The sequence below is a fragment of the Lissotriton vulgaris genome, chromosome 6 (assembly GCF_964263255.1).
Source record: "Lissotriton vulgaris chromosome 6, aLisVul1.2, whole genome shotgun sequence".
Classification (NCBI taxonomy): domain Eukaryota; kingdom Metazoa; phylum Chordata; class Amphibia; order Caudata; family Salamandridae; genus Lissotriton; species Lissotriton vulgaris.
In genome coordinates, this window is record NC_141694.1 from 1,053,770,906 (window position 1) to 1,053,793,649 (window position 22,744).

The window sequence follows — 22,744 nt, forward strand, 5'->3', positions numbered from 1 at the left end:
ACCAGGCTGGATTTATGCCTCAGAGGGCGACCAGGCACAATATTAGGCAAGCGCATGTGGCGATAGCGACTATCAGGCAGTTGGGGGAACCAACGGCACTATTATTGGCCGATATGGAGAAGGCATTCGATCCCTAAGCTGGGTTTATCTCTTTGCTCTGTTGCGACCATTCAACTTTGGACCGTGCTTTCTCTCCTACCTCATGCTCCTGTACACAGATCTAACGGCGACGGTGCGGGTGGCTGGGGCTACATCATCTACCTTTTCCATCGGGCATGGCACGCGTCAGGGCTGCCCCCTGTTCCCATATTTATTCGCGCTAGCCATGGAGCCTCTGGCTGCATGGGTATGTATAGATGCGCAGGTTCGGGGGTTTGAGTGGGCTCTAGGTCTGTCCGACAGGATCGCATTGTATGCGGATGATGTCCTCTTCTTCCTTACGGCTATAGATAGGACCGGGCCGCGATTACTGCGCATTATGCAGATTTTAGGGGAGACCTCAGGACTCTATATGAATCCCCGTAAATCGACAATATGGCTTCTGGGAGAGCAGACAGGCATGGGTACTTGGATCTCCTCAGTTCAGCGGGCGGTGGGGTGACTGAAATATCTAGGGGTGTTCTTGTCGGACGTCCCCGCAATCTCCTGGGAGCGTAACCTGGCTCCCGCTTAAGTCCTGGTCCCCTATGCCCCTGTCACTATATGGCAGATCAGCAATTTTCAAAATAGTGGTGCTTCCCCGGCTCCTCTATCAGCTGCAAAGCCACCCATATCAGATCTCGCCCCGATGGTTCCCACAGGTGAATGCAGCGCTTGTGCAGTTCCTTTGGGAGGGGGGAAGGTGCGCGTGGCTTTGCCCACATGCTTCTTTGTCCACCTACTGAGGGGGGCTGGCGTCTTCTGATGTTCTTTCGTACTATCAAGCCTCGCATCTGTTGGTCCTCAACGAGTGGTGGTATGGGGATAGAGGAGATCCAGCGTATGCTGTTGAGTGGCGGCTCATGGGACACTATTCACTACATACAATTCTCTATTCCACGCCTTTGCGAGGCTCCCTGCGGGAGTCTACTAGGGTGGTATTCCTGATTTGGAGGCAGGCATAACAACATATGGGAAGGTGGAACACTTTGACTTGGGAAACCCCCTCTGGAACAATGGGCGACTACCTCAATTTGCGGCTCTGCAGGGGTTTCGGGGGTGGAACAATATAGGCATCTCAGCTCTACGGGATGTCATGAGGGGCCTGAAGCTCAAATCTTTTCAAGACCTTCTGGGTGAGTTCCATATGTCAGGGTCCCAGTTCTTTCGCTACCTTCAATTTTGGCATGCCCTGTCCCCTAGCCTAGAGGGCTTATAGTCATTGCCGGAATTTAGCCCATTGGAAGCTAAGATTTTATGGGAGATTTAACCGACCTGAAAATTTCCCGCATATATCAATCCCTGGTTACACATTGCTCTCCTACACTGCAGGAGCTTCGGGGGACTGGGAGGTGGATGTGGGCACATTCGAGGAGGAGGACTGGACTGAAGCTCTGGCAGCCCTGCGGGGAGCGGCTGTGGCTGTGCGACTCCGCCTGTCCAGTTCAAGTACCTCCACAGGGTCTACTATACAAGGGCACGCCTGTGGAGAGCAGGGCTGATTGCCTCTCCTGTGTGTCTTCGCTGCAGGCGTAAGGAGGACACATTCATTCACACGGTCTGGAACTGTCTGTCCCTGGATAATTTTTGGAGGGGGTATTTGACTATCTATCGGAGGTCCTGGGTTGGGGGCTCCCACGCACACCGCAGTTGGCCCTGCTTCATGTTATGGATGGAATAGGCGGTAACATTTATAAGAGACACCTCATGCTGTTGGGTTTTACACTGGCGAAGATGGACATTGCCAGGGCATGGAAAGCGGCAAGGCTCCCATCATTGGCCGCATGGAAGAATGGGCTGGACTTCTGCATGGGGCTTGAACAACATATCTTTGTAGCTAGGGGGTGCCCACGCAAGCACTACAAAATCTGGAGATGCTGGGCGGACTATTGGGGTCTGATGTTAGACCCGCCACCGGCAGAGGAGGCTCATTCCTTGAGATAAGCTACAGGTACGTCATGGGATGTGGGGGTGCAGAGGAGGGAGGACTCGGTGAGATTCATTCGCCTTGTTATGCATGTAAGTGGTGGGCAGGACTGAGCAGACCTTGTGCGATCAGAGGAAGGGGTGGGGGAGTGGGGGGAGTTGGGGGTTTCAGTTTACCGGTTGCATATGTATGCTCGGACATCATTGAAAAAAGTCAAAGTCATCATAGCTATATGGTTTGATTGGGCAGATGTCTCTGGGGTGCAGAGCTCTGCAATACATGTGCAACTTGACAAATAAAATGCGTTTTAAAAAAATGGCTTTCCTTTAGCTTTCTCCCATCAAGAAAATCCTCTTCCTCAATGCTTTTTGTTATGTGGAAATTCCCTTTTTCCCTGCATTTATTTTCTTAAAATTGCCCATTTGATTCACACTGTGTGCAAGTATGCATTTATTACAGTGGAATAAATATTTCTAAAGTGCCTTTAGAGCTGCTCAACTTAGTTGCACTAAAACTCAAAGGAGCAGCAGGCTTGTTCCAATACTGTCTTATAAGGAAGGTATTTTCTTCTACTAGTGTGATGGAGCAGGGTTTCGCAAATATGAAACCTGATCGAATCAGGTACCTCCATAATGCATACTAACAGTTAGTAGATGTGACAAAAACTAACGTACACCCGCAAACAAAGGGGAATTGCTTTGTGCATGTCTGAAATAACACGTAAATGAATAATATTGGTATAACCGGGTGTTTTGAAAGTAAACAAAGAAGTCACACGAGTAGGCCGCATGTATATCAGTGTTTTACATGTTGCATCCTGCTTTAAAAGATTAATTATTAATTCCTCTTTTGCACTAAGCTTATGATAGGTAATATTAATGGGGAAGTAGTGCAAGGTGGGTGGGGAACAGTGAAGGTTTTGTTGTCATATAATTAATAAATGTTCGTTTTTATTAGGTCTCGCCTGAGACAGCGCATGCGCTGTCTCTTCGAGACATTTAGTAAGTGGCTTTTAAAAGTGCCACCAGAGGCTTTTGCTGGCCGTTCACGAGCTTGTGCACGAGCACAGCTGCCATCTGTGTTTTTATTGCTGTAATCAGGTTCCTCTGCTTGCACTACCCCCTCCCTTTTCCCCCTCCCTCCTGGTCAGCTTCATTTGTGTCTTCTAGCTGTCTCATGCTCCTCTGCTCGCACTCCCCCTCCCTTCTACCCCTCCCTCTTCGTCAGTTTCATTTGTGTCTTCTATCACTGTGAATGCTCCTGCTTCCACCAGGCACACACACCATCAGTCGTCAGTGCACACTTTCACCAGGCACACACACCACCAGCCGTCAGTGCAGGCTTCTACCAGGCACACACACCACCAGCCGTCAGTGCACGCTTCCACCAGGCACACATACCACCAGCCATCAGTGCACGCTTCCACCAGGCATACATACCACTAGCCGTCAGTGCAGGATTCCACCAGGCACACACCACAAGCCGTCAATGCACGATTCCACCAGGCACACAAATGACCAACCGCCAGTGTACCCTGCCACCAGGCACACACACAACAGCCGCCAGTGCACAATTCCACCAGGCACACACACCACCAGCCATCAGTGCACGCTTCCACCAGGCACACACACCACCAGCTGTCGGTACACACTTCCATCAGGCAATGCACAATTCCACCAGGCACACACACCACCAGCCGCCAGTGCACTCTTCCACCAGGCACACACACCACCAGCCGTCAGTGCACACATCCATAAGGCACACACACTACCAGCCGTCACACACTACCAGCCGTCAGTGCACGTTTCCACCAGGCACACACCACCAGCCGTCAGTGCACGCTTTCACCAGGCACAAACACACCACCAGCCATCGGTGCATGCTTTCACGAGGCACACGGACCAACAGCCGTCAGTGCACGCTTTCACCAGGCACACACACCACCAGCCATCAGTGCACGCTTCCACCAGGCAAGCACACCACCAGTCGTCAGTGCACGCTTCCACCAGGCACACACACCACCAGCTGTCAGTGCACGCTTGCACCGGGTACACACACCACCAGCCATCAGTGCACAATTACACCAGGCACACGCACCACCAGCTGTCAGTGCACGCTTCCACCAGGCACACACACCACCAGCCGTCAGTGCACGCTTCCACCAGGCACACACCAAAAGCCGTCAGTGCACGCTTCCACCAGGTACACACACCACCAGCCGTCAGTGCACGCTTCCACCAGGCACACACACCACCAGCCGTCAGTGCGCATTTTCACCGGACACACACACCACCAGCCGTCAGTGCATGCTTTCACCGGGCACACACACCACCAGCTGTCAGTGCACACTTCCACCAGGCGCACACACACCACCAGCTGTCAGTGCACGCTTCCACCAGGCACACACACCACCAGCCGTCAGTGCACGCTTCCACCAGGCACACACACCACCAGCCATCAGTGCACGCTTTCACCAGGCACACACACCACCAGCCGTCAGTGCAGCAGGCAGGCTCTTCTCAGAGTTTCTTGGTAAATATGTGTTCGATGCCTGGGAGGGAGTGGGCCGAGTTTCCTTAAACCATGCTGAGTATGCAGGTGCAGTGCATGAACTCTTGTGTGAGTGAGTCATGCTGCCTTGGGCTCACTCACTCAACACTTATAAATTGCGCCTGCACCAGGCTTTTTCTCATTTGCAGAGTGCAGCGCACAGCTAGGCAGCCCCACACCCCCGGGAATGACTGCTTCCTATAACCAGAATGGAAGCAACATTCAGAGCAATGAAAACAAGTTCATTTGATGCAAAGAACTGTTAACAAAAACCATGTCCAGCTATTGTGGGTCTGGCAACTTACACAAAACAGCAACAAAAAACAAAAAAGCATTGGCATAGCCAATAGGTCTCGCTTTTTGGACCCTATAAGTATTTAGTTATGCAGCAGAATATCCTTGGTGCAACAACACCCACTGTTGCATGGCTAAACACTTATAAGGTCCCAAATACGAGACCTATTGGCAATGCCAATGCTTGTTTACTTTAGCATGCTGAATAAAGTCTCCATTTCTAAAGATTGACCCAACTGGGAGGGAGAAGTTTCCTCAGAGTAAGTCTGCTTTGACATGAGACCAGCAAGATGTGCTGAGCATCGCAGATGACATGAAGGAGTGAAGGCCAGAGCATCAGATGACTGCCAATTGTTGTACCCGAGCGTGAGACCGGGGATGTGCTCTGCAGAAATATTGACTGATGAATGAAAAATTTACCCCTGGGCCAGTTCCCCAATCTATCTCAGGGACACCATGCACCACCGGAGCTACCTCACGTCCTTGAACCTCCTGGCGCAAATCAACCCCCTCCAAGTCAGGCGCCCCATCTCTGGGTGTGTGCACTACACCCTCAGCACGCAATAATGCAAGTTTGCTGCCACCGGAGAGAGGAATCCCTAAGTTCCTGTCTTTCAACTCCAACTCCCTCATCATTCTCTCATGCACAAAATGCATTCTCTTTTCCTCTAAGGCTAACTTCTTCATTTCTAATTCCATCCCAAGCGCTATTTTCTTGCTCTCTATGTCTTTTTGACCATCTATTTTGAGCCTGGCTAGCTCCAACTTGTGCATTCATTCCCTCTCTCTATCCTCCAGCACTCCTGGGGACAGATCCTTGGAAGAAACACTGCTGCCCGCCCTGGAAGGTACTTTCTCCCCAGTTGGATCCACTGGCCCCTCAAGCTGCTCATCTAAATTATCTGCCTCCATCACTGGCTCCTTGGGATGCTGACTGGCATTCCTAGATTCTACCCAGGCCCTCAGGCCTTTCACAGAGATGTTTTTTTTTTTGCACAAAGCTTTCAGATGAGGCACAGTGTAAGTATCAATTCTCTCTTCTTCCAGTACGATGCCTACAGATGCTATGGATGCTGACTTGCTCATGGTAGATAAAAGACTGGCAGTTATCAAGAATCAAAAATAGAAAAGAGGTTCCAAGGAAAAAACGTATGTGGTCGCGTTATGGTCTGCACTCACTAGTAGTGTACACCAATCACTGCATATGAATCACAAATGCAAGTCCAAATCCTCATCGCTGACCACCAATGTTAGATTTGGGGGTCTCTAGTTGGCAAAGGTAGGTACCTTTGACCAAATAGGGACCCTTGCGTATAGTTAGGGTAAAGGGGTACACTCCTAAAATAACCCCTGCTCACCCCCTTGGTAGCTTGGCATGAGCAGGCAGGCTTATCTAAGAGGCAGTTTGTAAAGCATGTGTGAACACATACAGTAATACAGTGACAACACTACACATGGACACCACACAGGTTGTATTATAAAAGTACGTATTTTTATATAGACTTAACACAAGATCAAACAACAAAAATCCACAATATTGTCCTCAAGATATGCTTAATAATAGGTTGTTCACTTAAAATCAGTCTCTAGCAATGGATAACTCCAACGTGAGTTATCACAATGTTGTGACAGGAGAAATCCCAAAGTACGGCACCGACCGCAAGGTGCGCAGTGTAGGGCCAGGAGTCATACAGACCCCCAAAGAACAGTACCTTGGAAAAGCGATGAATAACAAAGACAGCTCACGGCATCGGGGAGGTACAGCTTTGTTGGCGCTGTGTGGCGTCTGTTCTTTAAGACCCCACGGGAGGTGTAGACTTGGTTCCTTACTGCAGGGCAGGAGAGGTGAGATGACGGTTCCTTACTGCATCAGGGAGGTGACGTCATGATGGTGCCGAACCCACGGTTCCTTACGATGTCGTGCTGTCGATGGATTCTCGGTCACCCACGTCGAGGATCGGATCTGTGATGTCGATGTTGATGTCAGCTTTGGAGTCGATGCTGCCCAGCAGCAGGTGTCGGGACCACGGCACAAGTAGGAGCAGTGATCATGGCTTCGGGCAGGTTACGGCGTCGCTTGCTGGCATCGATGTGGCATGGCGGCTAGCGTCGGGTCTACGGTGCAAGTCGGAGCAGTGCTCACAGTTTCAGTGTAAGTGACGGCGTCTCTCACCGGCGTCTGTGTTGCAAGTTCCTTCTGTAGCAGCTAAAACCGCAGTTCTAGATGCAGGCAAGCAGAAGGGGTGAAGTCTTGTATCCCTGAGACTTCAGGCAGGAGGCAAGCTCAAGTTCAAACCCTTGGAGATCTTTCTCAAGATGATGAAAGCACACTCAGTCCTTTTTCTCCTTTCTTTGGCAATGAAGCAACCACTGCAGGCCAACCACAACAACACGCAGCATAGGGTTATTCTCCTCCTTCAGTTTCCCAGTTCTTCTCCTCAGCAAAGGTTAGTCTTGATTCCCAGAAGTGATCTAAAGTTCTGGGGTCTGGGCCCCAATATTTATACTACTATTCTCTTTGTTCTCGGAAGGCAGAGAGTGTCTGTACCTAGTCCAAACCAGTTCTGCTCAGTCCTGGACCACTTTGTTTACAAGCCTCCTTCTTTCCTTTGACAGTGTGGGCCAGGGACATCAGACGCACCACAGGAGGTGGACCCAGCCTTGTGGTAGGCAGGCACAGCCCTATTCAGTTCCCAGGTGCTCCCCTCCCACCACTCTACATGCAGATGGGTCTATTGAGCCCTGTGCTGACTCACCCTGTCTCCTGGAATCCCCCAGCCCCTTTCACTCATACTCCAGACAAGGAATACACAAACCTGCAGAGGCATTCTTGAATAGTTAGGCAAGAAAATATATACTGTCTAAAAGTGGTATTTTCAAACACAGAATGTTAAAATCAACTTCACTAAAATATATATCTTATCATTCTGAGTTCAGGCATACTAAACTCGAATGCCTACCTAGTTCCCTGAGTCAGTTAGGATTTTAAGATGTTATAATAAAAAGGCCCATTCTGGCCTACGGGGAACAGGTACCCTTGCAATAGTGAAAAACGAAAATGGCTGTAATTCACTATCAGGACATGCCACACATATCAGGGCATGTCCTACCTTTTACTTACAATGCACCCTGCCCTTGGGCCTACCATAGGGGTGACTAATATGCAGAAAAGGCAAGGTTTAGGGACTGGCAAGTGGGTGCACTTTCCCAGTCATCATGGCAGTACCAGACTGCACAAAGGCTCTGCGATGGCAGACCTGAGACTCACTTTACAAGCTGCTTTGGTGGGTGGCACAATCAATGCTGCAAGCCCACCAGCAGCATTTGATTTACAAGCCCTGGGCACACGCTGTGAACTGTACTAGGGTCTGACAAGTAAACCAAACAAGCCAATCATGGAGTCACTAATCCATACATCAATTTATAATAGAGAGAGCATATGCACTTTAGCACTGATTAGCAATGGTAAAGTGCCCAGAGTCATAAAACAGCCAAAAACAGGTCAGAAAAAATACTGGAGGAAGGCAAAAAGTTCAGGAGGACCCTGCGAAAAGGGCCAAATCCAACATCCCCCATTCGAAATGGTAAAATTGTGAAAGAATTATTGAATTCTTTACAATTGCCCAAAGGAATTGCAGAAGTCAAATGTGCCGCACATCAATCAGGAGACGATTATGTGACAAAAAGCAATAGATACGCAGACCAAATTGCACGTTATTGCGCCCAAAATACAATAGCCTTAAAAAGATCAATTGAAAGAGAAAATACCGAATGCCATCTTATGTTTATAACTTCAACAACCTTAGAAACTTGGGATGAGGTGAGGCAAATGCAGGAAGACGCAAGTGATGAGGAAAAGTACATTTGGAAACTTACAGGCTGTAGAAAGAGAGCAGATGACAAGCTGTGGGTTTATCAGGATGAGAGACCAGTTTTGCCAGACAGTTTGCTTTCTCATATGGCTAGGGTGTACCATGGACATGCACATATTGGAAGAGATGCAATGATCAGACTCTTCAAGCAGACATGGTATAATCCGAAGTTCAGGGTCATTGCAGAGAGCCTTTGCCAGAGGTGCATCATATGTCAGCAGTGAAATCCAGGGAGAAAGACAATTGTAAGTTGGGGACAATTTGGGAAAGCAGGAGGTCCATTTATCGGACTCTAGCTTCATTTTATCGAGCTTCCCCCTTGCAATGGGCTGAAATATGTCTTAGTCATTGTATGCTTGTTCTCTCGTTGGGTGGAAGCCTGACCCACAAGAAGAAATGACAGCCTCACTGTAGCCAAACTACTGTTGAGAGTATTGATCCCTACGTTTGGAATTCCTGTCACTTTGGAGACAGATAGAGGAACTCATTTTAATAATGAGGTAATTCAGCTGATTTGTGCAGCATTTAAAATTGAACAGAAGCTGCATTGTGCCTATCGACCAGAGGCCTCTGGAGTGGTCAAGCAAATTAATGACACTATAAAATCCAGGGTAGGAAAAGTGTGTGCATCCACTAAGCTGAAATGGCGTGATGCTTTAACCCTTGTGCTGATGAGTCCGAGAAGCATCCCTGACAAAAAGACTGGATTGAGTCCCCATGAAATCCTCATGGGAAGAGCAATGAGACAGGCATATGTACTAGAGAACAAATTGATGAGTATATCTGATGATCTGGTGCTTGACTATTCCAGAGGATTGGCTGAACTGGTACCTTCTGTGTCCCACCAGGTTGGAGAGGATGCCACAAAAATATATTGGAATCAAGCTCATGATCTGAGTCCTGGTGAGTGGGTCTACATCAAGTAAAACGTACGAAAATTGTGTTTCGACCCCAGGTGGCACGGACCTCATCAAATCATCCAGGTGACGACAATGGCAGTGAAGTGTGCTGGCTTGCCAAACTGGATACATGCGAGCGACACCAAGTGAACCCTAGATCCACCTGAAAGACCAAAAGAGCAACAACCGGTAAATCAGAAACAAAGGTCAGTGGCTGAAGTGTGTGAATCTGATGAATCTAAAGTGTCAGATTCTGAGGAACCTATGGATGGTGAACAGCCAAGCGCAAGTCAAGTAAAGTGGACAAGAGATTCTAGGGTTCCAAAGACTGTCGTTGAACCAGAAGAAAGTACGTTCATTGATGATCCAGAAGAAAGTGAACTTCAAGCCAAATCTGGCACAGGTGAAACTGTCGTTGAACAAGACAAAAGTATGTTTACTGATGATTCAGAAGAAAATTAATTTCAAGCTGAACCAGAAATAGGTGAAACTGCATTTGAACCAGAAGACAGTGAGTTCACAGTTGAAAGGGAAGTTATTATAGAACCAGAGAACAGGAAGAAACTGAAAATCCAGAAAAGAATCAGCCAGTAGAAAGTCAAAGAAATGAACCTGTGAACCAGATGTAGAAGGTGAAGGTGAAAATTGGCCAAAGGCAGTGTAAAGACCGAAGTACACTCTTGTGAAAAGAAGGTTAAGAAAAAGACCAGAGCAAAGTAATGAAATATCCAGTCAAAAAGATCAGGAAGAGTCAGGAAAATAGTCAGTATGAAAAACATGAAGAGTGAGAATTCCAAGTAGAAAATAGAGAGCACCTGTATGGACATATGTGATTCTGGAAGAACTTGAAAGTCCAGATCCAAGAGAAGAAAAAGAAAATTACAATACTGAGCAATTTGATGAAGGCAAACTAAGACCTCCTTAAAGAACTGTGACAAAATAAGGTGCAACCTTGGTGATTCAAATGAAATAAAAATTCCAAACAGACTAAAGAAAACGATTAAGAACGAAAGGGGTTAAAGAAGAACGCCTTGAAGTGAAGGATTTACACTACTATGTTTTCCTTTATTGTTTAGAAATTTAGAGGCATAGATAGAATGTTTTTTAAAAAAATTATAGAACGAAAATGCTGAAGCAGAAGTGACTGAACTTCCAAAATCTAGTTTAAAACGTAGGTGTATTAAAGCTTGCTTATGTAGTGTCTTGTTAATAACATTTATGTGGATACTATTAACTGTCCTTATACCTATACTAATGGTAACTGACAAAAGAAATAATACTAATGATGTTATAAGAGAAAGTAATAAGAGAAAGAATGAATGATGTCACCAACAAAACTCCAAATACTATACGAGTACCCTTCGATGAAAGCATTCTCCTTGACCCTGCCACCAGGTAGGTCGCCCACCTCAGCCGCCACATGGACCTCCTGTGCCGCTGCCCCGCTGCCGCCACCCGCTGTGATGAGGATCGCTGCCTGAGTCCATCCTGTGCTGCTCTGCTCGTTTTTTTTTGAGTTAATTTACTTTTGTCTCTTTTCTGCTACTGCTGCTGTCACCTTTTGTTACTGTTGCCGTTGTTACTGTTGCTGCTCTTGTTTGACACCCCTCCTGTCCTTTGTGCCCTCTCCTCCCCGGCCCCCTGCTTTTCTTTTTTGTGCCACCCCCCTCCCCTCCCTCACGCTTCCTGCCGCTGTCTCCCCTGCGGCCCGCCCCCCTGGTGCCCCATTCGATCTCCGCTCCTGCCTCCCAGCTGCTCCTCCCTCCCTCAGCCCCTCATATGGAGGCCACGCAGCACCCCACCGCTGGCGCACCAAAAGCGCGCCAAAGGCAAGCCCGTCCGCGCCTGGACCGCGCCCAGCACCAGAACCCCTGGCCCCGCCGAAACCAAGAAACCCGACGGAAGTACGACCCCACCACCCTCCATGCACTCAACACCGGCCAACCTTCTGCCTGCTACCAAGCCACTCCGAAGCGCACCCACTGACCTTTCTCCTGCCAAACCTGCAAATTCACCTGCGTCCGAACCTGCACCACACAACCCGGACCAGGCAACACCAACAACCACCTCAAGTGCATCCTGCTCAACACCCGCTCCGTCCACAAGCACGCCGTCGAACTCTGGGACCTCCTTGACACAACAGCACCAGACGTCGCCTTCCTCACAGAAACCTGGATGAATGCCTCCTCAGCCCCCGACATCGCCATAGCCATCCCGGACGGCTACAAGATCACCCGAAAGGACTGCGTCAACCAAACCGGAGGTGGAATCGCCATCATCCACAGGAACACCATCAGCGTCACGACCAACTCCGAAGATGTCCTCACCACCGCCGAACACCTACACTTCCAGATCCGCACCAACCCCAAGACCACCCTCAGAGGAACCCTCATCTACAGACCCCCGGGCCCACGCACACAATTCAGTGAAGCCATCGCCGACTTCATCAGCCCACATGCCCTCGCCTCATCAGACTACATCCTCCTAGGGGACCTGAACCTCCACCTGGAGAACAACAATGACAACAACACCACCACCCTGCTCGACAACCTCGCCAACCTCGGACTCAAGCAACTGGTGAACACCCCCTCCCACTACCCCGGCCACACGCTCGACCCCATCTTCTCCACCAGCAGCCACGTTGCCTTCAGCCACTCCACCGGACTACACTGGACCGACCACAACTGCATCCACTTCACCTTTAAGAAGACCACATCCCACCACCACCGGCAACAGATCCCCTGCAGATGCTGGAGCAAAGTCACCGCAGACCAGCTAACCACATCTCTGAGCCAGAACCCACCAATCAACACTACTGACACCAACGACACAGCCCGCAACCTCACACAGTGGATCATCAACAGCGCCGATGCCCTTGCACCACTGAAGAACCCTCCAAGCAAGCCCGGCAACAGGAAAACAACATAGTTCACTGACGACCTCAAAGAATAAAAAAGAAATCCTGCCGAACCCTCGAGAAAACCTGGCACTGCGAGCAGACGACAGAAAACATGACAGCCCTCAAGAACGCCACCCACAAACATCACCAGCTGATCCGCACCACCAAAAATACATTGTTCAAAGAAAGGCTGGACAACAACACACACAACAGCAAAGAACTCTTCAGCATCGTAAAAGAGCTCTCCAATCCCAGCGCCAGCAGCAACGACATCACACCATCACAAGACCTCTGCAACTCCCTCGCCACGTTCTTTCACCGCAAGATCGCCGATATTCATGACAGCTTCGGCGCCCAGACTCAGCCCCTGAACCAACGGCCCCTACAACCACCCTCAGCGCTTGGACTCCCATCAGCACCGAAGACACCGCCCACGCTATGAACAGTATCCACTCCGGCTCTCCCTCCGACCCATGCCCTCACCACATCTTCAACAAAGCTGACACCATCATCGCTCCCCACCTACGGAACGTCAAAAACAACTCCCTCGCGTCGGCAACCTTCCCGGAGAGCTGGAAGCACGCAAAGATCAATGCCCTACTGAAGAAACCCACAGCGGACCCCAGAGACCTCAAGAACTTTCTCCCCATCTCCCTTCTTCCCTTCCCTGAATAAGTTATCGAGAAGATCGTCAATAAACAGCTGACCGCATTCCTCGAGGCCAATGGATCCCTCGACCCATCCCAGTCTGGATTTTAAGCCAACCACAGCACCGAGACCGCCCTCATCGCAGCCACCGACGACATCAGGACCCTACTTGACAACGGGGAAACAACCACCCTCATCCTCCTGGACCTCTCAGCCGCCTTTGATACAGTCTGCCATCGTAAATGTAAATGTAAATGTTGTATTACTTGTATAGCGCCCGAATCACCCCACATGGGGTGTCTCCAGCGCTTGTACGTATACCGCTGTGGAACCCTTCCTGGCTTTTTTCCTGTGAGGCGCCCACTCCTGAGCACCCCCAAGGTGCAGCCAGGCATCCTAGGGCTGTTGGGGCCATTGTGGAGATTAAGCAAGCTATTGCCCAGAGTTCCAGAGTGGGGCCCATGATTAGAATAGGCATTGAGGCGAGAATTATCAGGTACGAGGAAATTGAGCCCAAGACCCGCCAAGGTGGGAATTGAACCCTGGTCCCCGGCCAGACCTCTGCATCAGGGTCTGCCGCTCTAACCATTGAGCCACACTTCTCCACAAATCACACCCTAATATCCCGCCTCCACAACGCCGGGATCCAAGATAAAGCCCTGGACTGGATCACCTCGTTCCTCTCCGACAGAACCCAGAGAGTCCGCCTCCCTCCCTCCCACTCCGTGGCCACCGAGATCATCTGTGGCGTACCCCAAGGCTCATCGCTCAGCCCAACCCTCTTCAATATCTACATGAGCCCCCTCGTCACCATCGCACGCAAACACAACCTCAAGATCATCTCATATGCCGACAACACGCAGCTGATACTCTCCCTCACCAAAAACCCAGCCACCGCAAAATTCATCCTCCAGGAAGGAATGAAAAACGTCGCTGAATGGATGAAACTCAGCCGTCTGAAACTGAACTCAGACAAGACGGAGGTCCTCATCCTCAGACCATCCCCATCCGCTTGGGACGACTCCTGGTGGCCCACAGCACTGGGCACTGCACCGACACCCACTGACCACGCACGCAACTTGGGATTTATTCTGGACTCCTCTCTCACGATGACCAAGCAAGTCAACGCTATCTCATCCTCATGCTTCAATACCCTGCGCATGCTCCGTAAGATCTTCCGGTGGATCCCTACCGGAACTAGAAAGATAGTCACCCAGACCCTCGTCACCAGCCGACTAGACTACGGAAACGCCCTATACGCAGGAACCACAGTCAAACTTCAGAAAAGACACCAACGCATACAGAACGCATCCGCACGACTCATCATCGACAGCTCCCGCCACAGCCAAATATCAGCCCAACTGAGAGACCTGCACTGGCTCCCAGTCAACAAATGGATCACGTTCACGCTCCTCACCCACGCACAGAAAGCGCTCCACGACATTGGTCCTGAATACCTCAGCAACCGCCTCATGTTCTACACTCCAACACGCAAACTCCGCTCCGCCAGCCTCGCCCTTGCCACCGTCCCACGGATCCGCAGAACCACCGCCGGAGGAAGATCATTCTCCTACATGGCGGCCAAGACATGGAACTCCCTCCCGGGCCACCTACGACTGACCCAGGACCACATCACTTTCGGAAACACCTCAAGACCTGGCTCTTCGAGCAGTAGCAGTCCACCTCCCCCCTCTCAGCACCTTGAGACCCCTACGGGTGAGTAGTGTGCTCTACAAATGTTATTGATTGATTGATTGACCCATCATGATAAATCAATTAGTAATTTCTTGTTAAATGACTTTACCAAGTTACTCTATGAATATGTAGAAACTATGAATGTGAGTGACTGTTATGTGTGCATGCAACTGCCGTTGTCTGTTTCTGAAGGAGTGACCCATCACCACCTTCCATTATCCTATGGTGTGTCTTGTAGTATACTTATCAGCCTATTCTAAGTAACTGGGAAACTGGAATACCATTACTCAAATATAGACTTAGTATTTTCTGAAGTTCCTATTATTAAATAATTGAACAAGGAGCTTAGTGCTAATAATGCATGCTACATGGGCGATTTTTTTCATATTACTAAAACTTTAGACATAGAATATGCCTATAAGAATAATTTAACATGCAGTTTAAGGGTTGAAGAAAAACTATTAGTAGACATTTTAGAAAATGGAAGAGAAAACTTCGAAAAGAAAGCTGCTGAACAAAAGTCCTGAATACCATAATGGAACTTTAGGGAAGGAAATTATGAAAGGGGCAACACATACACTGCAATGTCTCTGGACTGGTCACAGAAAGGGAAGATTTGTCTGTTTAGAAATAAGACTAATTATAATAACTACTTTATTGGTTCAAGTGAATGTGAGCATACCTTACAAATCACTGGAGGTTGGGGATTGAAGTGTGGAACAGATCCTGTCTTCCCTGGAGTTTAATGTGTGTGGCAAGAAAGCATATTATAGGTTTCCTGCACATTGGTATGGAAGTTGTTATTTTGCTATTGTCTTTCCAAAGGTGTATCACATGGACCAAAGCAAACACAAACTGAATGAAATAGAGCAAGGATTAACACGGAACAGAAGAGCAAGTTTTTCAGCGATAGTAGGTGATATTTTTGGTGCACTGATACCCTCAGTTGGAGTCATACTGAATTCTCACAAAATTCAAAAGTTGTCCATAGTGGTTGATCGATTGTCTGCTGATACTGCTGGTGGGGTTTTGATGATTGAAACGGAAATGGTTGCAATCAGAACGATGATTTTGCAAAATCGACTTGTTCTTGATATTTTATTGGCAAAAGAGGGTGGAGTCTGTGGAATGTTGAAAGTCCAATATTTATGCACTTATACCCCAGATAAAAGTAAAGGAATTGAGGGATATATAAAGAATATTACTAAATTACATACAGAGATGACCCAACTGGAGGTTGACAGTGTTTGGGAGAAGCTTGGTAAGAGTTTCTCCTCAATAAGTAATTGGTTTTCTACTTTTGGAAAAAGTCTATTAGGAAAAATAATAATGCCAATAGTCGCAATAGTAATAATAGCTTTAGTAATAATTGCAGCATATACATGTTGTAAGTGGAGAAGAGAAATAAAATAAATAACAGAGTTAAAGAATAAAAGAAGAGCAAGAAAGAGAAAAAGAGAAGAGAAAGAGTTAGAAGAAATGAAAGGAGAATACTATGATTTAATGAAAGATTTAAATGAGGGTACCATAAAAAGGGAAAAGAATAGAGAATTCTAAAATGAAATAAAGATGGTATTTGGTATAGTAGGTATTTATTATGGCTTCTATAAGCCATCAGAGGGGGGAATTGATGGAGCAGGGTTTCGTAAAAATGAAAACTGCTCGAATCAAATACCTCCATAATACGTACTAACAGTAAGTAGATGTGACAAAAACTAACGTACACCCACATAAACAGAGGAATTGCTTTGCACATGCCTGAAATGACAAGTAAATGAATACTGTAATAACCTGGTGTTTTGAAAGTAAACAAAGATGTTGCATGAGTAGGCCACATGTATATCAGTACTTTACACGTTGCATTCTGCTTTAAAAGATTAATTATTAATGCCGCTTTTGCACTAAGCTTATGCTAGGTAACATTAATGGGGAAATAGTGCAAGGTGGGTGGGGAACAGTGAAGGTTTCATTGTCATATAATTAATAAATGTTCATTTTTATTTACTTTAGCATGATGAATAAAGTATCCTTTATTAAAGATTGACCCAACTGGGAGTGAGAAGTTTCCTCAGAGCGAGTCTGCTTTGACATGAGACCACCAAGATGTGCTGAGTATCGCAGATGACATGAATGAGTAAAGGCCTGAGCATCAGATGACTGCCAATTGTTGTACCTGAGCATGAGACCGGGGACGTGCTCTGCGGAAATATTGACTGATGAATGAAAAATGTAATAAAATGTATCGATATATGGCGAACACATGAATAAACCGAAATTTGAACCTGGGGAACTTCTTACACAATAAAGCTGTTGAATAAATACAAAGTCATAGTGGTGTGACAACGCCACCTCCCCCAGCCCACCAACCCCTGTGCAAGCTGGATGTAGAATGCAACATTAATGGGTTGGTCATATCACTTTGAGGGTATATCTGGGTTGCCTTTAGGGGTGTGGTTTGGAACTTTGGCTGGCAGGAGAGAAGAGGGGAGATGCGTTGCTGTCCGTCGGTTTGCAGAGAGGCCTAGCTGTTTAAATCCTGTCCTTTTTCTGACTGAGATTTATTGTGTTTCCTGATACCCTTTGGGGAACCTCCAACATCTCCTGGGTCCATGGGGTGGTTTATCCCACAGACCGATAGGTTTGTATCTAGCCTATGTCTTTTCTTAGCATTATTGTATTTATCTCGAAATCTTTTGTCTCTCCACCTATCCACTCCGTCAACAATAAATTGAGATGCATTATTATTAGATGTACCTGTTATCTCTTCATCTATCACTCCGTTAGGTATTATACTGTATGGCATAATCATTCTGCTGAACCCTTTTTGTCTCTTATTCTATCCTCCCCTTCATTGCAAAATGTCATCACAGAAAGAGTCTGTGTAAATTGGATTATTTCTCTGGTTGTGAGGTTCGATGTTTGTAATTGTGACCTGATGCAGATGAGCATTTACCTTGAATTTTAAGATAAAACTCACTTATGAACCTTACCGAGAGTCTGTGGTCAATTTGATAAATGTTTGGTAAATTAGTGTCTTATCGTTACCATCTACTATTCAACTAATTGGTCCATCGAACAAATAGAGGAAGAGTTGGTATCAATAATAGATCTTTATCTAGATGTTTTAGGAGGTTTACAAACAAATAAGCAATGAACGAACAAATTGACCCCAGCGCATCAGGGATACTGGGTGAATATGTATGGGCCATTGTAGTGATTTGTGGAGTATCGATCCCTGATCAATTATTGGTATTGGCGCTGGATCAAGTGCAACCAAAAAGCTCAATTAATAATTACACAATAAGCGGATAATTAGATAAAAAATTATAGTGGATCAACACTTGCACAATTGATGTTTTCACTTTTAAATGAAGCCTTGCTATTTGCTTCGGAAATTGAAGGCTTCTACAGCTAGTTTGAATGACGGAATTTAGAGCCAGATGTATCAAAGGGTCTAATTCTATTACAGGACCGGAGGCTTCAGATTATGCTTCTCAATCTTTACTGCAAAAACACAGCAGCCAATGAAAATGCATATTTTCATTTATAACAGTATAAACAAACTACATTGCCCATGACGCACACATATATAGGCACGCCCCCACAGTCCATAAGAACCCTCTGCGTGCTCCCATCATCCTCTTTCTTTGCTGCTCACAGCAAGAGTTAAGTGCACCTGATTTCATGTTCCCTCACTCTGCTTTGCATGGGGATTGATTTGTTATTTAATGCTTGCTTTTTGTCTATGACACTTTCTAAATGCTTGATGGTATTCTTTTCATGGTGCTTAAACGTGCTTGTACCTGTAATTGTGCTGTGTGGGACGGCTTCGCAGCGTCACTCCGGTTTCTTTATTCACTAAGCCTCCTTCGCTTGTGGCATTGACAGCGGAGCGGCTGCTTCCACTTTTCAGGGCTCGCGACGTCGTCGCGTTACTCAACAACGGTCTTTGACTGGCAGAGCGGCGGCCGCATCTCGCACCGGAGCCTCATTTACCGGCAAAGCCCTTAGCGCTGGCGTTGGGCCTCCCTCATAGCCCTCCCACGCCGTACGGGCCGGGTGGCTCTCAGCCGAGGCGCGCGCCCAAGCAGACCAAATTGGGCTACTTTTGGGCTGGTTTTTGGTCGCATTTGGGCTGCGCACCTCGGCGCGAATCCCTGGCTTACTTAAACGCATTTTTGAGCGTTTTACACACCGGTTGCCTCTCTGTGCAGATCGCCTTCCAAAAAAGGTTGTAAAATACTGGCCAAAGAGTGAGCACACGCTCTTGGTAATTTTACTTGGCTCAGGTCACTGACCTATTGGATTACAGCTTTGCTGAGGGGGTTTAGGTGAACTTTGTTACTGGACTTGTGTGCTTGTGGGCTGACCCTCCCATTACCCTCTTGGTGGTGGATATAAGAGCTGCTCAGCTACTTTTTGATATTTATTTCTTGATTCACTCCACCCTGATTATGGATGAGTGGGCTCCGTACCCAGATGAGTATTATGATGAGGAGGAGGTCGTGAAGGACAGCAGGAGGCTGTCTTGGAGGATAACCTCGTTGAAGCCTTGGACGCTTCCGTCCAATCTTCAGTAAATAAAGCAATGGAGACTACGGTTCCTTAGACCGTACAGCAAGACCTAGCTGTAGCCCTGCGTCCAATTAGAAAGCAACTAGAGGGTTTTGCAAAACGTCATGGCTATGACAAGAAGCAACAGAAAAGGAAGTCTGAAGCTTCTACCTCCGGCACAGGCTCAGGTACCCCGAAACAATGGCTGCATGCCCTGGCCCTATCAACACTGCCTCCCAGTGGGACAGCGGAACACTCCTATGCAGGAGATAAATCAAAGGCTAGGTCCAAAGTACAGGATGAAACCGATACCACTACCACTAACACCGATACCGATACTGACACATCGGAGAGCCTCTTCCCCCAAAAAAGGTGAAGATTGTGCTCCAGTCTATGGCGGAGCCTGCTAACACACCTTTTACCTTTGACCCTTCCGAGATTATCCACCCCCGGTCTTTGGACTGGATACCGCCTCCCGCGGTTTCAGATTATCTTCATGAGAATCTGAGGAAGGGGTTTTCTAGAGAGGTACGCAATCGCCTCAAATTGGAGTGTCCTCGGCCGGAACTGCCGGACAAGGTGGCGGAGATGCCCGAAATTGATGCTAGCCTACTCACGTTTCTAAAGAAATTCTCAAAGGATCCCAAACGTGGACTCGACCGCGTGTGGCGCGGATGTCAGGACAAGATGTTAGACGTTGTGGGACCTTTGGCTAAGATATTAGAAATGGCGCTGGCGGACAAAGAGAGTGCAGCTCCCATTGATCCGGACATCCTGGCGGGTTGGACCCAGCGGGCTATTTGCCTCATCGGAAATGCAAATTGTGCAATCTTGTCAGAGAGACGCAAGTCCTTATTAATCAGGATGGACAGCAACCTTACTGAGTTAGCGGATGCTGAGCCAGGACCCTTAGCTGGCGGTCAATTATTCGGAGAGCGCGTTGTAAAGGATGTTTCAAAGTACGTAGGAACCTTTACCTCCCTTGATAAGGCGCAAAGTGGTATCAAAAGGGTCTTTAACCAAAGTGTTTTTAATCGGGCCGGGCAAGGCTGGGGCCGCTCGTCAGGCCGAGGATTTCATCAAGGTTCCCAGCGTGGAGACTTCAGTCGCGGAAGAGGAGATTGGGACTCCACCCGTGGAGGTACCTTTTACCCTTCACGCAGATGATTTAACTGAGGTCGTTTCCAGGCTGGAAACAACAGAGCGAACTTCAAGGCCCAGCATTCCGCAGGTGAGTGTAGTAGATCAGTATCTCATTCCTTTGGGGGGTCGTACTCGACATTGTCTCAAACAGTGACAGGCCCTGACTCAGGACGCTTGGGTGTTGCAAACCATGCAAGGGTTTCAGTTGGAGTTTTACTCTCCTCCGTGGCAGTCAGCTCTTCCAACATGTCTCCATTTTTCCCAACAAGATCAGAATTTCATTGAAGAGGAGATTGCAGACTTGCTGCAGAAGCGCCCGATTGCTCAGTGTCAAGAAGGGTCTCATGGTTTCTACAGCAACATCTTTGTTGTACAGAAGAAAGGAGGTGGCAACAGGCTTGTGCTGAACCTCAAAGAATTCAATCAGTTCCTTACCTACAATCATTTCAAGATGGAGGGCATCCATCTTCTAGCGGATTTGTTACAGGAGGGAGATTGGCTGGTTCGGTTGGACCTCAAAGACGCCTATCTCTCCATCCCAATTTTCCCTCCCCACCGCAGGTTCCTACAGTTCAGATTGAACGGCCAGTGGTACGAATATTTGGCTCTTCCTTTCGGGCTCTCCTCAGCTCCTTGGTGCTTCACCAAGGTGATGAAACCAGTGGTCGCCCATCTCAGAGAGAGAGGAATACGGCTCATAATATACCTTGACGACATCTTGATCATGGCACAGAGTCAAACCACACTCAGGCAGCACCTCATCCTTACGACAACGCTGCTTCAGAGCTTAGGATTTGTTATCAATCCAAAGAAGTCGGTGATTGTTCCGACTCAGGTGATAGATTTCCTCGGGTTTACAATAGATTCACAGTCAGCCCAGCTCTATCTTCCAAAGACGAAACTGAGGGATCTCAAGAAGGAAATCCTGAAGTTATTGAACAGTCAGACGGTCACACTCAGGGCGATTTCCAGAGTAGTAGGGGTTTTGGCCTCATCAATTCAAGCGATATTCCCGGGCCCTCTTCATTACAGGGCCCTTCAACGCCTAAAAATCAGGCATCTTCAGAAGGGACTGTCCTATTCGGACACCATCCCACTGTCACAGGAAGTCAGAACCGAACTACAGTGGTGGCTAGGTCACGTAGACGCCTGAAACGGCAGGGCAATATTCGGCTCACAACCAGAGGTGATAATCAAGTCCGACGCCAGCCGATGGGGCTGGGGCGCGCGCTGCGGGGACATCTCCAGCGGCGGCAGATGGTCTCCGCAAGAGCTATCCTTGCACATAAACTGCTTAGAACTGCTCGCAGGGTCATTCGCAATTTGGACGCTATCCCTGAGGCAGACCTCTTATTGCATCCTGCTCCGCATGGACAATGTGTCTGCAGTGAGATATATCAACAAGTTGGGCGGCACGAGATCGTCTCTTCTTGTACAGATAGCCAAGGATTTTTGGCATTACTGCCTCACAAATCAGATCTCAGTGATGGCAGAATACATCCCGGGCCAGTCCAATCAGGTGGCGGATTGGAATTCCAGGCATCTCAGGGATTACAGCGACTGGAAGTTGCTTCCCGAAGTCTTCCAGTGGCTTCAGACGATTTGGGGTCCATTCCAGACGGACCTATTTGCCTCCAGACTCACATGCCAGATTCCTCAGTTTTTCAGCTGGAGGCCGGACCCAATGGCAAAAGCGACAGATGCCTTCCTACAGAATTGGTCGAATGCGATTCAGTATGCATTTCCCCCGTTCTTGCTGATTCCCAGAGTGATGATGCAGGTGATCAGGCAATGGGCGGAGATAGTCCTGGTGACGCTGTGGTGGACGTCCCAGCCGTGGTTCCCCAAGTTGTTACAGTGGAGTTGCGATCTTCCCAGGTTGATCCCGGAATCGGAAACGCTGTTGCTGGGCCCTCTTCAGGAGCGACACCCTATGATTCTAGAGGGCAGACTAACGCTGATGGCATGGAGGCTTTCAGGGAACAGTGGCACTTGCCAGGAGTTTCGAACAGGACTTCTGAATTTATCAGACAGACCTGGGCACCTTCTACCAGAAAACAGTATTCCTCAGCCTGGAAGAACTGGGTAGATTGGTGCGTGGAACAACATTTGGATCCCGTGGGGG